Source organism: Tupaia chinensis, unplaced genomic scaffold, assembly GCF_000334495.1.
Source record: "Tupaia chinensis unplaced genomic scaffold, TupChi_1.0 Scaffold150112_1, whole genome shotgun sequence".
Taxonomy (NCBI): domain Eukaryota; kingdom Metazoa; phylum Chordata; class Mammalia; order Scandentia; family Tupaiidae; genus Tupaia; species Tupaia belangeri.
The window spans coordinates 513961-527564 of NW_006209952.1; the positions used below are offsets into that span (position 1 = coordinate 513961).

Genomic DNA, 13604 nt, shown 5'->3' on the forward strand with positions numbered 1-13604 from the left:
CCTACAACTCTTATCTTTTGGCATCTTTTCCTGCATGTACCATCTGGAAGGATGGTACATTTACCAAAAGAATTCAGATGGCTTCCCCTTAGCAGTGGTAGATCAAGGCACTTTTTCACCCAGATAGGCTCTTCTCCTGTTGTAGGAAGCTTTTTACCAGGGATTGGCTCTGGGACATACTGGAGAGCTAGCTTCGTTTCACCTCTCTTTTCAGTTTCAAGAGCAACTGGTGCTGTCTTCCGCTTCCATACGTTACCACTTCAACTGCTTGTTCTGTTTGTTGTCCCAGTCCCATGTTTCCATCAAGCTCTACATCCCCTAGGAAACTATTGCACTTTAATGTATCCTGATGCCAGACAGGTTTAGCTTCTGTGTTTTTTAAGATTTGCTTTTCAACTTTATACCTTAGTATCACGTTATACACAGTATTCAAGATTTTCTTCACTGTGAGTGTTATCTTGCCCATTTTGCCTTTGTCTGGTAACAGGCTTTTACATGTGGGTCTAAACATTGTTTTTTAACATCAGCTGCTGCTAAATCCTTACACTGAGCTACAAAAACATGCAACTCTTTCAGTGACTCCACATAGTCAATTGCAAACTGAATATTTCCTTTAACTTCCAGGTTGCCAAAGTCTCCACTGTACACACACTTCACACTTCCACTCACCTCATCTTGGAGGAATGTTGGAACAGACTTACTCATCCTTTTGAGTTTGTTGGGGTGGGAAAACTGATTATCAGGTTGTGAAGTCACTGGAAATTCCTGGTTGGCATTCATTTGTTTCTGGTTCCTGGTCTGCTTTTTGATCATCTTCAGCACTATGTACTAAGTCTTCTGGTAGATTATCTACTTTTGCTTGATTTGGGGAATCTGATGAAATGTCTTCTAGACTTTTGGAAGGCATTTTCCTAGCAGCTTTCCTTTTCAAAATTTTCAAAATGGAATTGGGTTCTTCTTCTGAACCTTGCTGATGGTCTCTAGAACTATGATCCAGTACCTCTGATGGCTCAGGCTCAACAAGCTTGACACAAAGAGACTGTTCATCAGCAGAGCTTTGGGGCAATTCAGATTCAGACTGTTAATTCTGATGGTTTAGCTTTGTGTTCACTGATGGTGGGGACATTCTCAGTGGACTGTGATCCTGCAATTAAAATTTCTGAAGGCAAAGGGAGTCCATTAATTGAAAAAGAACCAGAAGACGGGAACCAGCAATTACTGTAATGGCTATGTCATTGTACTCCCACGTAGTAGACCACGGTTCGCGTCCTGGACCTGGGGCCTTAATACTTACGCCGGGCACGTGTGCGTGCGTGCCCAAGATCCCGAGAGGAGAATGGAGGAGAAGGGATTGCGGCATGGCCATCCCTCATGGGGGGTGATTTCTCACTTTCTATTTCTCTTTCTCTCTCTGTCTTTCTGGCGATTGCATGTGCCCTATAGCAAAACCTCTCAAAAGAAAAAATAAAGAAAGAAAAATTAGCATTAGAAAGTACCAGTAATTTTTTAGTATCATGAAATCTTGAGGCTGAGAGGTGAAAAGGCAAAGGCTTTCTATACTGAGAAGGCGTAGGATTATATTCAAACTCGTTTAAGTCCCCTGCAACTTATGTTCCATTCTTCAAGCTGTCAGATTGTAAAACACTGAACTCTCCCACTTCCTGGCCTTGAATTAGCCCGGGACTCTGTGGAAGTTTATCTTTTGCTGCAGAAAACCTCAGTGCTTTAATGGCTCCAGTGAGTCTGGAGAAGAGTCATCTTCTAAAGAATGATCCTTTTTAGATATTCTTTCAGTGGATGGTTAGGTCAGGTGTCACAATTTTGCTTTTGGGTTCAAGGTTGTGATTAGAACAGAGTTTCTGAGTCTGTGCTGCTGGAACTGGAGTTGCGCTTGAGGATCCCTCTTGGAACACCTTTTGCATTCAGGGAGTCCGTCCTTTGTCTAGGAAAAGACTGGTTATCATCTTGCTTTAAATCTTTTGATTTATTGATCATTTTTCTGGCTTTGGGGATTGGAGCCTTGATTTGGGTCCCATCCACAGGGCTTGGTGAACTTGAGGTATCTGGGACTGATGACTTTTGTCTCTGACAATTCATCCTCTTTTGAAGTCTGAAATAAACAAGTTCTTCCATTTTTTTGCTGTTCGTTTTTGGTTTGTTGCAATAAATGATCTTCTGGCAAGTTAGAGTTATTAAATGGATTCTTACTTTGCTTAACTGGAGATGCAGTTGATTTCTTTGAGTTTTCCTGTGACATTTCAATCACAGTGGAAGCTGGATTTCTCACACTGGCACTTGGGCTTGCTGGTGCTGCATCTTCTTCTGGCTCTTCTGTATCACCAGCTAGGTCTGGGGGAAGAAAAGCATCTTTTTGACATTATTCACCCAGCTTTCCTTTGGCTCATTTGCTCTGTCCTTACTCTGCTCAGCTGCTACCAAGGGCTTCTTCCTTCTCATGGATGCTCTTATGATATCTCCACCATGGATTTTGTCTCTGTGCCTCTTTGCCTTGGCTTCTTAAAACCACTGGCCACTCATATTCTTCAGGTGCTGGTCATCCTTAATTTTTTCAGGCAAATGTCTGACTCTCTCCTCCTCAGCCCTCATCTGGGTGAAATCCTGCTGCAGAAACTTCATGATGGTCTCTTGTTCCTCCTTGGTCAGGAAGTTTAAGTCAACCATTTTGAGAAGTACATACAAAAGTAATTGTAACAAATATGGCTTAAAATTCTCAGGGCTGACTGACTAAGCCTGCAATGAGGAAAATTAAAAGATGCAAAAATGATATGAAATAAAATCTTGTTCAGTTCTACAGAAAAAGTCTTGTTGTGGCTCAGCAAAAGTTTTCAGCAGCTGATAGGAAGCTCGTAAATCCCCTCTCCCATGAGGAAGCAATGGTCCACTGGATGACCTCCTGAAGCTCTCAGAGGGATGCTGCATTCCTTGCCAGGCATGTGATTTGCTCCTGCAGTAGTACTTGTAGCACACCCTCTACCTAGATAAGTCTCACACATGGTTCATTCTCTCTCTGCTCCTGTCACCATCACCTTGATGAGAGGTAGAAGCTTTGGAGCATCACCCACATGCTCTTTGCTCTGTCCTGCCATGTGATGTCCTACACCTCCTGGAGACTCTTCGGAAAGCTCCCATCAGCAAGAAGGTTCACCATCAGATGCAGCTCCTCAGCCCTGGACCTCCCTCAGGCTGAGCACGGCAAGCCTCTTCTCTCCCGTGAGGTGCCAGCGACTCTTCCACTGCTGGCTCTGTGGGTGGCCCAGCTGTGGGTGCTATCAGGGCTGGGCAGCCTTGATGTGTAGGTGCCCCACAAAAAGGGATGTTGAGCATTTAAAAACTGTTTTTTAGCTATTCATATGTCTTCTTTAGAGAGTGAGTTATTTATTCAGCACTGTTCTTTATTTATTTATTTATTTTGCTATAGGGCGCATGCACTTACCAAAAATATGGAGAGAGAGAGAAAGCGAGAATTCACCCCTCCCCCCCGGGGGGATGGCCATGCCACAATCCCTTCTCCATTCTCCTCTCGGGATCTTGGGCACGGGCACACCTGCACCTGGCGTGAGTTTAAGCCATTAGGTCCAGGACTCAAACCGCAGTTGGCTACATAGGACTTCAATGATATAGATATTACGCTAACTGCTGGTCCCTACTCAGTGCATTTTCCCATCTTTTAATTGGGTTAATCATTTTCTGGGTAAGCAGCTTGAATTCCCTGTGAATACTGGTTATCAGTCCCTTATCTGAGGTACAGTTAAAAATTTTCTCCCATTCTGAGGGTTGTTGATCCACACTAATTACAGTGTCCTTTGCTATGCAGAAACTCCTTAACCTGATATAATCCCACTGGTCTATTTGGGGGATTATTGCCTGTGCTTTGGGGGGTCTTGCTTAAGTCTTTGCCTACCCCAATGTCTCCCAGAGTTTCCCCAGTATTTCCCACCAATGGTTTTATAGTTTGTGGTCTTAGGTTTAGATCGTTGATCCACTTTGAGTTGATTTTTGTTTATGGTGATGTAGAGGTTCAGATTCATCTTTCTGCAGATGGACACCTAGTTTTTCCAACACCATTTGTTAAAGAGGTTTTTCCTTTCTCCAGTGGACTTACTGGTATCCTTTGTCAAAGATGAGTTGGTTGTATGTTTTGGGGTTTATTTCTGGAGTCTCTTCTCTGTTCCTTTGGTCCTCATGTCTATTTCTGTGCCAATACCATGATGTTTTGATTATCACAACTTTGTAATGTATTTTGGAATCAGGAAGTGAGATGCCCACTATAGTCTTTTTGCATAGAATGGCTTTAGCAAAACGGGGTCTTTTATGGTTTCAGACAAATTCTATGATTGTCTTTTCTAGATCTGTGAAGAATGTCTCTTAATTTTATAGGCATCGCATTAAACATGTAAATTAATTTGGGTAGACTTGCCATTTTTATTATATTGATTCTGCCAATCCTGGAACATGGGATATTTTCTTCCACTTTTTAGTCTCCTTTTCAATTTCCTTTTTTAAGGTTTTTATAGTTTTCCTTGTAGAGGTATTTGACTTCCTTGTTTAGTTTTATTTCTAAGTATCTTATACTTCTTGTGGCTATAGTAAATGGAATTCTTCAGTCTGTTCTGTCTGCTTGTTTGTATACAGAAGTGCAATAGATTTTTGTAAGTTAATTTTGTATCCTACCAGTTTGCTGTATTCATTTATTATTTCGAGGAGTTTTTTTCATGAATACTTTTGTGTCTTCCATATATGTATACAGCCATGTCATCTGCAAACAGAGATAATTTCAGTCCTTCTTTCCCTTGAGATGCCTTTTATTTCCTTCTCTTATCTGATCACATTGGCTAAAACTTTCAGTACTATACTGAATAGGAGCAGAAAAAGTGGACATCCTTGCCTTTTACCCATTTTTAGTGGAAAATTTTTCAGTTTTTCTTTTCCCATTCAGTATAATGTTAGCTGTGTTTTTTTTCATAAATGGCTTTAATTATGCTAAGAAATGGTCCTTGTATGCCAATTTTACTCCTAGATCATAAAGTCATGTTGTATTTTGTTGAATGCTTTTTTTGTATCAGTTGAAATAATCATAGGCTTTTAGTCATATGGTAATGTATTCATTTCTGGTCAGTTTGTTGGAGAGTGATTCAGTGACTGTGAACTTGTGTGTTTCCCCACTGTGAAATAATTTTGTGCTATCTCTCCCTTTTACTAAGTCCTCAAATGTGGGAATCGCAGTTGGAGTTTTACAATCATATTTGTGAAGGGGGAATTTCACTTAATTTTGCCACCTCTACACTGATGTGTAAAGAATTCTCCAAAACTCAAAATGTTCAGATGGTTAGCCACTTTGCCTAAATTTCTCTAGGCAGAGGGTAAGACCTGAGAACTAAAACAGAAAAGTAAGGTAAAGAAAAAGAAGGTAGGAAATAGAGAAGGCTAGGAAAAAAGAAGTCCTAGAAGAAAAAGAGGAAAAAGGAAAAACATCAATTCATAAAAAATAAAATTGGTATGAAAATGGAAACTGCGCAACGCTGCGCAAGGCCAAAAACAGGCAAGCAGGTTTCTCTCCTAGATGAGAAAAGGACAGAGATTAAAAGAAAAAGCCCCAAAGGGGGCAGAGAGCTGTTTTTCAAAAAGAGAAGAACAAGTTAGAATGGATAGAGGAGAACAGTAAGTAAGAGAGAGCAAAGCAGCTATCCTACCTGTCTTGTCTGGTGCACTGACTGGCGGGGACTTCACAACTGTGAAGTTGAAGCCAGAGGCCAAAAACAGGCAAACTTGGGTGTGGGTAGCAGGTTTCTGTCCAGGATGGTGTGGGGCCTGGGGTCCATGAATCTTTTTATTTCAGTTCTTAATCTCTTCGGTAGTCATGAAGTCATTCAGAAGTAGGTTATTTAATTTCCATGTATTTGTATATTTTTTTGATTAAAATTTTTAAAAAAATTACATTCATTCACTGAGCATTGTCACAGCATACAAAATGTGATTTCCCATCCAGAATATGCTGCACAGTGGCTTAATCATGCATGTTATCATCAATTTTCCATTTCTAGTTTCATACATATTTATTTCCCCCCTATTTTTCACCCTCTCCCATTTCTCACCCTCCTCTTAACACTAAGTTTTTCAGTTTTCCATTTCTTCCCTTCCCTCACATTTTGTTGATTCACAAAATTATTAAAATAATCTTAACTACTTTCAATACAAGCTCTGCTGATATATACTTATCTATGAATACATGTCTGACTTTAGGAATGAAAGTCTGAGTGGAAAGAATATACTATAAGATAGTGCCTAACTATATAGCTTTCTATGATCATTAATTGTCTTTTTTACTATATTTTTTAATTTCAAGAAAAACAGTTTTAGCTTTAATAAATCAAAGAAATGCTAGGATTTGCTTAAAACGTAAAGCCAGGAAACAGGTTGTGATTCTGTTCAAACAGTAGGCACATGAATGTATTGGCAGCTCAAGACAAGACAAAAATCCTTAAAACCAGAAACAAAGCCTTAAAAAAAAATGTTTTAGTCAAAAGTCATAAAATTCTATTTCTCTTGTTCAGTCTCATGTACTTAATCTATATTCTGTTGTGGTTCAATTTTCCCAATTAATTCAACTCCAGACTTGTCCCCATGATTAAGCTGGCCATTTTCTTAGTTTGTGAGCTCTTGTTTCTGTTCGACCATATTTAAATTTCTTGATATAGCACTCCCTGAAGAACTTCTTAGAGATCTGATCTGGTGTTGGTAAATTCTTTCAGGTTTTGTTTATCTGAAAATGTTCTTGTCTTGTCTTTTCATATGAAGGGTAATTTTGCCAGGTAAAGTATTCTTGGTTGAAATTGCTTTTCCCTTAATACTTTGAATGTATTTTTCCATTCATTCCTCACTTTGATTGTGTCCATTGAAAGATCAGCTATCAACCTGATGGGATGTCCTTTGTAGGTAACTTGCTGTTTTCTCTTGCTAGTCTTAGTATCTTGTCTTTGTCTGTGGTTTTGGTCAATCTGGCTATAATGTATCTTGGAGAAGATCTTCTTGGGTTGATTCTGTTGGGGGGGTGTCATTGTATTTCTTGGGACTGGATCTTTGAATGCCTCTCTAGGTTTGGAAAGATTTCTTGCAGGATTTCATGGAATAGATTATCAATGCCATTATGGGTCTCTTCACCTTCTGGAATGCCAATTATCCGGATGTTTGGACATTTGATTGTATTTAGTATTTCTTATGTATTATTCTCAAAGTTTTGGGCCATTTTCTCAGTCTTTGTGGTGGATTTTTCTAGGCCAACAATTTTCTACATCTAAGATTCTATTTTCTGTATGATCTAGTCTGCTTTTAATACTTTCAAGGGAGATTTTTGACTTCCTGTATTAGCCTTCATATCTAACAGTTCTGTTTGATTCTTTTTTAAAGTGTGTAATTTCTCCATTAGGTTTTGCAAGAATTTCCTCACCTCCTGAAACTCGTCAACTTCTTTTTCCTTTCTCTTGAGCAGTTCATCGTTTCTCTTCCATCTCTGTTAGCTTCACCATTATGAATGTTCTAAGTTCTTTATCAGACATTTTCATGATTTCCATTGAACTGCTGTGGATGAAGAGGAGCTATTCTTTTCCCTTGAAGGAGAGGTATTTTCCTGCTTTCCCATATTTCTTGTGGTCCTGCGATGATTTCTTGTCACCTGATGGATGGTGTGTTTCTTTCTAATCCTTTAAGTTCAATCTGAATGCTCAGGAATAAGCAGAAAGTGGTGATTTGGAATCTCTTTGTTGTTCTGTTGTGATCGCTGGTTGTAGCAAATTCAGTAGATACTGAAGGATATGTTAACCCTAACAGTATTTGGATGTTTAGCTACAGTGCTTTTAGATCCATCTAGAAACACATTAAATAGACATTAAAGAGTAGAGAGACAAGAAAAATTAAGTGAAAGAGAGAGAGAAACAACAACAAAGAAAGAGGAAAAAAAGACAGACTCAAAAAATTGTAATTATTGTTTTTCTTTAAAAAAAAAAAAAGCACAAAATAGAAAACTAGTTTGCAGGAGCCATGAGGAATCTTCTTCTGAAGGCTCGCCCCTCCTGCCTGGGTGGGATGACCAGAGGGGATTATTAATAAGACAAAAAAGGAGCTGAGAGGAAGAGAAAAAACTTTACTTTAAAAAAAAAATCAAATAAAGGAAAAATTACAAAAAAAGAGAAGACAGAAGCAGGGAGAGACAGAGACACAGAGACAGAGATAGAAGGCCATAGGGGCTCCCTACCATGCTAACTCGTTTTCTGGAGGCTGAGTTATCAGTAGTAAATCATTTCTCTTGTGCCCTGAAATAACTAGTTTGCAGGAGCCATGAGGAATCTTCTTCTCAGATGTGGATTTTTTGTAAAATGTTTTTTTTAAAACATTTTTTAAGTTATTTTTTTTTCTTTTTAAATAATAAATGTGTGCTCCGAGCCCAGAGCACACATTCTTCACTCTTAGCACCAAACGCTGGGATGAAAGACCTGCTTGTAGTACTTTAATGGGAGGTTTTGACTTCCTGTATTAAAGTTCTTATCTCCAACAGGTCCATTTGCTTCTTTTTTATAGTGCAGATTTCCTCTTTTAAATCTTTCAAGAATTTCCTCAACTCTTGGAGCTCATCAGCTTCTTTCTCGTGTCTCTTCAGCAGTTCATTGTCTCCTCTTTGATTTCTGTGAGTTTTGTCACCATGAAAATTCTAAATTCTTTATCTTCCTTTTCAATGATTTCATCATAATGTCTGAGCATGTAAAAGGGTTATTTTTTCTTGGAGGAGAGGTATTTTCTTATTTTTCCATATCTGACCCTGCAGTGATTTCTAGTCATCTGGTGGATGGTGAGTTTCTTCTAATTCTTGAAGTTCAGTATGTGTGTTCAGAGGCATGTAGGAGGCAGTGATCTGCAATCTCTCTTCTGTTCTGCTCTCACTCTTTGCGCATCAGAATCAGTGAGAATAGAGGAATATTCTGACCCTAATCATATTCAGATGTTTAGATCCTTTAGAACCTTGTCCACTTGGACCTGTCTGGACACATAGTGTGTAGAAGCTGAAAAGCCAATCAATAAAGATAAAAAGGAAAAGAATTACAGAAGTGGAGAGAGGAGGAAAATGTAAAATTAAAAGAAGAAAAAAGAATTTTAAAAACTTTAGATTTTAATTTTAAAAAGTAAAAATGGAAAACTCTGTGGCATGCTTATGCATACAAAAGCAAAATTTTACAACTGTTCAGGATCCATGTGTAGATGGGCCTGGATTTTTGCCTTTCTAGAAATGGGCATGTGTGTGGGTGGATTGTCTCAGATGAAAATCTTCATTTTAAGTTTCTGAGAGCAATATTTCACAGCTGGAGTTCAGGATCCATGTCTATTTGTGTATTTTTGAGGGTTTTTCTTGAGATTAATATTTAGTTTAATTCCATCTTTGTCAGAGAAGATGCTGGATATAGTTTCTATACCTTTGAATCTGTAAAGGCTAGTTTTGTGCCTGTCATGTGGTCAATCTCCAATAAAGTACCATGCGGGACTGAGAAACTTTTTTTGTGGAAAGTTCATAGATGTCTGTCAAGTCCATTTGATTTATGGTATCATTTAGATCCTGAATCTGTTTGTTTATTTTTTTTCTCATTGACCTGTTTAAAAGAGATAATGATATGTTAAGATCTTTAAGAGTTATTTCTGTTACAGTCTCTTATTCCTTTTAGGTATAGCTGTCTTTCCTTTATATATTTGGGTGCTCCTGAGCTGGGTACATAGATATTTATAAGCTTATATCTTCTTGTCAAATTAGCCCTTTTACTATTATATAATGCCCTTTCTTGTCTCTTAATGTTTTGTATTAAAGCCTATTTTGTCTGAAATCAGTATAGCTACTCCTGCTGTTTTTTGGTTTTCATTTGTATGGAACATCTTTTTCCAGCCTTTCGCTTTACGTCTATGTATATGCCTTAACCAAGAGATGGGTTTCTTGAAGGCTACAGATGGAAGGTTTCTGATTTTTAATCCATTCAGTAAGTCTCTTGATTGGAGAATTTAATCCATTCACATTCAACGTTATTATCGATATTTCCAGGCTTGTTCCTACCATTAAGTTGGCCGTATACTTGCTTGCTTTTTGTTCTCTTATTGCTGTCTGTCTTTAGTTTTCTTGGTATAGTACCCTTTTGGAATTTCTTAAAGTGCTATACTGGAGATGATAAATTCTTTCTGGTTTTGTTTACCTGAGAAAATTTTTATCTTCTTTTCTCATATGAATGATAATCTTGCTGGGTACAGTATTCTTGATGGAAATTTTTTTCATTTAACACTTTGAATATATTTCTCCATTGTTTCCTTTGCTCTGTGTACAATGAGAGATCTAGTGTTAGTCTGATGGGATAGGCTTTGCAAGTGATTTGTCATTTCTCTCATGCCAATCTCAGCATCTTGTCTTTGACTGTGGTTTTGGTCAATCTGGCTATAATATGAATTGAAGAAGATACTCTTAGGTTGGTTCTGTTTGGGATCCTTGGGATCATGTGCATTTTTTGGGAGTGGATCTTTGAATGTCTCTCTAGGTTTGGAAAATTTTCCTCTAGAATTTCATGGGATAGATTATCAATGCCCTTATTAGTTGTTTCACTTTCTGACTACAAATTATCTGGATGTTTGTTCATTTAATTGTGCATAGTATTCTTCATATATTATTCTCATTATATTGAGCTCCTTTCTCAGTTTTCATGGTAGATGTCTCAGTTTTCATGGTGGATGTTCTAGGCCAGTGATTCTATCTTCTACATCCGAGATCCAGTCTTATGTATGGTCTTGTTTACTTTCAGTACTTTTAAGGGATGTTTTGATATTTTGTATTATAATCTTCATCTCTAAGAGCTCCTTTTGATTTTTTTTAATGGTGTGTACCTCCTCTTTTGGATCATGCAAGAACTTCCTGGAAATCATTGGCTCTTTTCTCTTGTGTCTTCTGGAGTTCATTGTATAGTGATACAATAAACTTACATCTCTGTTAGCTTTGTCACTATATATACTCCAAATTAGAAATCTGAAATTTTCATGAGTAATTTATTGTATGGTCTATGGATGAAGAGTTATTTTTTAATCTTGGAGGAGAGATATTTTCTTGGTTTCTAAATTCTTGGACCCACACAGTAAATTATGGTCTTCTGATGGTTTGGAATTTCTTCCTAATTCTTTTAAAAATTTTTTTGGAGAGGTTTTTGCTATAGGGCATATGCGCTTGCTAGAAAGACAGAGACAGAAAGATAGAAAGCGAGAAATCACTTCCCAGAGTGGATGGCCAAGTTGCAATCCCTTCTCCTCCATTCTCCTCTTGGGATCTTGGGCATGCACACACATGTGCCCCGTGTGAGTTTAAGCCACCGGGTTTGGGACATGAACGGTAGTATAGTTATTATGCTAACTGCTGGTACCATTTCTTCCTAATTCTTGAAGTTCAATCTGAGTGCTCAGAGTCATGCAGAGTCTGCAATCACTCTTCCAGTCTGTTTTTCACTTTTTGTGCATCAGATTTAGTGGAAATTGAGGAATAGTCTGACCCTAATAGTAATCAGATATTTAGACACTGTTCACTTAGACCTGTCTAGAAATTTAGTGCATGGAGGCTGAGCCACAGGAGGATGATAAAAAACTGCCTGTCATGCCTGCACACCATGCAAAAGCGCTATTCAGGAACATTTTAAGTAGCCAGCTCAGGTGGTTTAAGAGTTCAGAGAATACTGAGATCCAAGATGGTGGCCAGCAGGAGGCAGATGAAGGAGCTTGAGGAAATCTGCAAATGTGGAATGAAAAACTTCCATAACATCCAGGTTGGTGAAGCTAATTTATTGACTTGGCAAGGGCTTATTGTTCCTGACAACGCTCCATATGACAAGGGGGCCTTCAGAATCGAAATCAACTTTCCAGCAGAGTATCCATTCAAACCAACGAAGACCACATTTAAAACAAAGATCTACCACCTGAACATCAATGAAAAGGGGCAGGTCTGTCTGCCAGTAATTAGTGCTGAAAACTGGAAGCCAGCCACCAAAACCAACCAAGTAATCCAGTCCCTCATAGCTCTGGTGAATGACACCCCAGCCCGAGCATCCTCTCCGGGCTGACCTAGCTGAAGAATACTCTAAGGACCATAAAAATCTGTAAGAACACTGAAGAGTTTACAAAGAAATGTGGAGAAAACTGACCTGTGGACTAAAATATGCCACGATTGATCCCAGAAAGTGTGAGCAGAGACCCTGAGCAGTGCTTCAGACACCCTCAAAAGCAGGAGTCTGTGGAAAATTGACATGGGCCACCGCCTGGCATTTGCTTGTGGCAGTTACTAACTTTCTACAGTTTTCTTAATCAAAAGTGGTCTAGGTAACCTGTAAAGAAAGGATTAAAAATTTAAGATGTTAAAAAAAAAAAAAAGAGTTCAGAGAATACCTTAAAAAAATTTTTTTTAACTTAAAGACATAGGGAGACACAGAAAAAGAAAGGTGGAGAAAAGCATACATAGGTTGCCCTACCAATCTAGAAATCAGTCTGGAGAAAAGTCTCAGCAGAAAATCTTCATTTTTAACCTCTGAAATCACTGAGTAACAGCCGAAGTTAAATAGCCATTTCAGAATGGGCATCATTAGTGCCTCTCCTGAATGAAAGGGGGAAAAGTCAAGAGAAAACAAGTTAAAGGAGGGGCTTAAATTTAGTAGACATCTAGAATGGGCCTTTATTTGAGCTCTCCTAAATGGGAAGGATGAAAGACATGAATTAGCAAGATGAAGGAGTGGATTTAGAGCCCAGAAAATACTTAACCTTAAAAAACAAAACAAAACAAAACAGGGGACCAGCAGTTAGCGTATTGGCTATATTGCTGGACTCCCACGTAGTCGAACGCGGTTCGTGTCCTGGACCTGGTGGCTTAAAACTCATGCTGGGCACGTGTGCGTGCGTACCCAAGATCCCGAGAGGAGAATGGAGAAGGGATTGCGGCGTGACCATTCCCCCTGGGGTGTGATTTCTCACTTTCTGTCTCTAATGTCTCTCTCTGGCGAGCGCACGCACCCTATAGTGAAAATCTCTCCAAAAAAACCCCCCAAAAACAACAAAAAAAACCAAAACCAAAACCAAAACAAAAAAACCCCAAAACAACAAACTCATCAGCACCCAGAGAGAGGCAGAGAAAAGATACATAACCTGCCCTAAAAATCTAGAAATGAATCTGGACTAAGAAGGCTCAATAGAAAATCTTTTTAATCTTTGAAAGCACTATTTGTGAAATTCACTAGCTATCTCTGAATGGGTCTTGGTTTGTGCTGCTCCTAAATGTGAGGGGAAAAGGCCAGAAGTAACAAAGTAAGGACTTCAGAGCCCAGAGAATATTTACCTTAAAAAAAAAAAGAGACACAAAGGACACAGAGAGACAGAGAGAAATAGAGAGAAGGATACAGAGGTTACTTACTAATCTAGAAATGAATCTGGAGAAAAAATTCTCAGCGGAAAATCTACTTTTTTGTCCCTAAAAACACTATTTCACATTAAAGTTCAGATGTGATCAAAGAATGGCCTTGGTTTGTGGCTCTCTTATTCAC

The 13604-nt window shown here is 38.6% G+C and overlaps 2 pseudogenes; one reads left to right on the forward strand and one right to left on the reverse strand.

Annotated features, from left to right (window-relative positions):
- The window catches only part of LOC102495763 (synaptotagmin-like protein 2), a 3001-nt pseudogene extending 319 nt beyond the window's left edge, over positions 1–2682 (reverse strand).
- A 9083-nt stretch (positions 2683–11765) lies between these two features.
- On the forward strand, positions 11766–12245 carry LOC102498269 (ubiquitin-conjugating enzyme E2 L3 pseudogene; annotated as a pseudogene).
- Positions 12246–13604: the final 1359 nt, after the last annotated feature.